This window comes from Dreissena polymorpha, chromosome 15, assembly GCF_020536995.1.
Source record: "Dreissena polymorpha isolate Duluth1 chromosome 15, UMN_Dpol_1.0, whole genome shotgun sequence".
NCBI lineage: Eukaryota > Metazoa > Mollusca > Bivalvia > Myida > Dreissenidae > Dreissena > Dreissena polymorpha.
The window spans coordinates 13,000,020-13,004,698 of record NC_068369.1 but is presented as its reverse complement, the minus strand read 5'-3'; positions in this window follow the sequence as shown (position 1 = coordinate 13,004,698).

Below are 4,679 nucleotides of genomic sequence, written 5' to 3'. Positions count from 1 at the left end.
TTAACTATCTAGCCAAATGTGCATTGACAGCACTAAACCATTCACACATGCCTTGATATTAATTAAGCCTGGTTCTGGAAAATAAGCTTAATGCAAGTGTGTAAACTGTCGCCCCGGATAAGCATTAGCAGTCCGCACAGGCTAATCATGATCGACACTTTCCGCTAATCCAAGATTTTGGCTAAGAAAATACTTCCATAAAAATATCATAAAAGCGGTTATTCTATGCGGACTGCACATGCTTATCTGGGATGACAGTTTACGCACATGCATCGGGCCATGTTTTGCCAGAACGAGGCTCAATTTTTTAAGGTGTTCATAAACCTTTGATAGAACAAAATTAGTACATTGTACCAAAAAAATAATATTGACACGAAAACTCAAAGACATACAGAATCACTTATCATAATCCTCAGATGGCACATAAATATGATAAGAAACATGACATAATTGAATAAGCATGTCGAAAGGTTGAAGGCCTTGGGCTAGGAATAATAGACCAATATCACCCACCTGAACCAACTCCCAACTCAGACCCAATATCACTGTCTCACATACAATGTTCTAATCATCATGGTTTGCGATACATCAGCCGCTGCAAAACACAAGGACAAATGGACAGTCTTTATCAATGTCAACAAAGTCATGCTCTTGTGATGGCCTTCAGTTTAGCATGTTAATACATTCTCCCACCATAAACTCGTACACAAACGTTTTTTTTGTGAAATAATTAAATAGTAATGCTTGCTATACTGCACGAATAACACAACTACTCTTTTCCGAAAAAAAACCACCCTTAAAACCATCGAATCCAACAAGTACTCTAAAAAAATCCTTCGATTCAAACAAACCCGTCGACTCAAACAGACTCACACGGACACACTGTTACTCGGAGGTGGGGGCAATGTAATGAAGCTTTATACCCAACTGTCTCTGGGACTACTAAAGAAGCGAGCAGCGTTTTCCTTGTAGAATGGCATTGTCGGCATGCCGATGAAAACAACGACATTTGTCTGACTTTTAAAACAAGAATCGTTGAAAACGATGGATACGCCCCCTTGTGTTCGCTATGAGAAACTGTAACCAAAGTGTGACCTTGAGAAATTTATTATTAGCCTTGGTGACCTTGACCTTGATCCAGTGATCTCAAACCTCATCAAAAAGGTAGAGATCCATGCAAGGTACATGCATCTACATGCCAAATATGTAAAAGATCGGCAAAATATTGAAGGCGCTATGAGAAACTGTAACCAAAGTGTGACATTGAGAAAATCTACTGTAAGCCTCGGTGACCTTGACCCTAGTGACCTCAAACCTCATCAAAAGGTAGAGGTCCATGCAAGGTACCTACATGATAAATATCAGCTAAGTATGTTTATTAGATACACATACCTGCAAATATGTAAAAAAAAATCGGTCAAATATTGAAGGCGCTATGAGAAACTGTAACAAAAGTGTGACGGAAGGAAGTAAGTAAGGAAGGAAGGGAGGACAAGCTGGCAACTTTATGCTCCCCGAAATTTTTCTGAGAGCATAAAACTAACCAACCTCTCTGCGCAGATATTTGACTGGTTCCGAGAATAGCTCGATATCAAATCATTACCGTTATCACCAACCACGTGATGATTGCCAAGCCACGTGGTACACTAATTTTCCCGTTGTTATTTTACTTTTTTAATTAAGGTATTTCTTTATGAAACTAAACGCATGCACTATTTTCAACACATAAAAGAAAATGATACTACTTTTCATAATATAATACTTAAACAAAAAATCCTTGCAGATCTGGAAGGACTTTCAATGGTTATCGCCAGTAACAATAGGGAGATAATCGCTGCGTTGAGTTAGACGTTTTACTAAAATTTACACTGCAAAAGGATGTGACTATAATGTATAATTACAATAAACGGAAAGCAATTACATCTAATTCGACTGTCTCGTGCCTTCTCATTTCGGCTATAGTTTTTATAACATTTAAGTAAATGAATTAAATGATATAATACGGGCAAAAGCCCGCGAAGCGGGCGTTGACCGTTCATACATATGGGAATTTAGACATAAATTACATTAGAATACACATATGGATACGTCTCAAAAATTTGCCACGCGACATATATTTTCGCGATGCTATTTATGACCTTGAACATATCAAAAACACTTTGACATATGCTAAATCACATGTAAATACATACCTCAGGAAAAGTTATATCAATGACATCATAATTGTGTAGCGAATCGCACTAAATATTCTCGCATTATTTGTTTTTCTTCGCAACCGTTCCAGAATTAAGTCATTACTCAATTATCTCCCCTGAATGCTCTTCTTCAGTGGGTATAAGCCGAAGACTGGTTCACTACATATAGTGACAGTCTTTACCAAACACAATTTAGGTGAACATAACCCGTCTTTAATATATTGCCGAATCTCAGATTTCTGTCGAATTTATTTGCTTTGATCTTTTCGATATCTTATTGTTATTATTATACTGACAAATCACAAACGCTTGTTAAAAAATATTTGTTTTAAACATTATAGTTGGCATCTCTATTCTTTCAGTATCCTCGCGGTATTTCAATAACGACACCCTACTGTTTATTTGTCAGAATATGTGACGCATTTTCCATTCGCTCTCAGAAAGCATTCTATACATAGATGGTGACGTCACTTCGTTAGTGTCAGTAAGACCGGTGTGTCAGAAAGAAGTTTTACGTGTGATCATGAGCAATATTCTGGTAAGTTGTCGTTGTTATCCACCAGGAACACATTTATTCACAAAATTTAAAGATATTCCGATCTAACTTTTTAGTCTTTTAGCTTTTACTTTTAACGTATTTACACCTCGTCTGCTCGCACTTTACCGATATCCCGAAAGGTTACATATCACTATAATTAGTTTAGGCCTAAAACCACAAAATCCGATACCGTTGGATTTTCGTACCACAATCTTACGTAAAAAATCTTCCAGGTTCGAAATCAACAAAAAACAAGACATTTATAAATTGTCTGCATTAATGCCATTATTGGCCAAATTTTAAGATATTTGTTGGTTTTCCGTTTTTAGAAGCTGTTCTGCGAAGGCAAGAGCTGGGCATCATACAAGCCATTCTATCCAGCAAAACTGACAGTTTTGGTTTACAGAAATCAACAAAGGAGGGATTCATGAACTATCAATTTCCAAGCTATACACACAGTTATTATCTGGGGTGATCTTTATTGGTTCTGTTTGTTTACTTGGATGGAACATGTGTGAACTTTTATAGAACTTTGAAAAGTCTATATATGTCTATCTATAAACAAAAATCAGCTATTGTATAATAAGATCAGATGTGCAAACAATGTCAAAGGTTTGTTAAATTAACAATTTGAAGGCAATTATGCTGAAAAAATATGAAAGTTCCCATGCAAATTTTGTCTGTATATCGACAAGTGTCTGCCGATAATTGTCAAACTAGTAATACAAAACTTACCGGAAGTATGTTAAAGCACTACGTACCAGTGATCATTTTTAGTAAGATATTGTAATTCTAAACAGTAGCAAATAGCTTGTTTAGTAAATGCATAATGCAATTAATATGATTTCCGTTCTATTGTGTAATTAATAAATTGGTTGTTACTTGTTAATCCATGATAAATGTTTTATGGCTAGTACAAAACCAGCAATGTTAATTTGTTAAAGGTAATACAATAACACCACTTTGTAATTCCATATACGTAAAATATTCTTGAAATGTAGGTTGATGACAGTGTTTTAGTTTTACTTATTTTGTAACTATTATTTTATGTACAAATAACGATGTGAAGTGTTTTGTATCTCCACACAATACCACATACCTTTTTATATATGTTCTGTGTTATGTGTTATTTGAATGTTTAAATAAAAAAAATATGGATGATGCATTCTAATATTTGCATTCAAATTGTAACTATAGAGTTAAGTGTATGCAGTTAAGACTGTGATTTTAGAATTGCTACAAAATGGCTAGTTTTTTAGTGGCGACAAAATTTAAACTATTCAACAATAGTTTGCGAAAGAAAATTAGAAACCTGCACGATACCTGTATTTATTAAATATTTTAATTGCGAATCAAGTATGTTGTTATGCTGTTACACATAGTTATACATTGATAATAAATAAGAAGACAATTAGTGGTGTTAACGTTTCCCAACAGTAAAATCATTCTTCTGATGAAGTCAGTGATATACAGACGAAAGCTCCAGGTATGGCTTTCAATACGTAGTGTGTGTTATTTGACAGTCTAAAACTTATAGGATTAAAAAAAATCCTGTCAAATTTGTCAATCAAAATTGATTTGACACATCACATGATTTTTATTATGTTAAATCAGTGTACTGTATGATAAATGCAACTGCTTTAGCAAGCTGTCAAGTTGAATTGAAACATTTGATGAAGCAAACTGTTTCCTGGGTAGGACCAGTATTTAGTGTCTATATGACGTACCATGACGTCGAAAGTCTACAAGACCTACTAAGTAGAACGAGAAATGTACTTCGACGTACAATTTTCACCGACCCTTGAGTGTTAGCCAATCAGAAGACACCTTACGTCTGTTGCTTATAGAGATTTTTGATATTGAACATTATTATTATATTATTTATACTGAATTATGCGACTATGATGCGTATTTATTAAACATTATTATTATTATAATTTATCCAA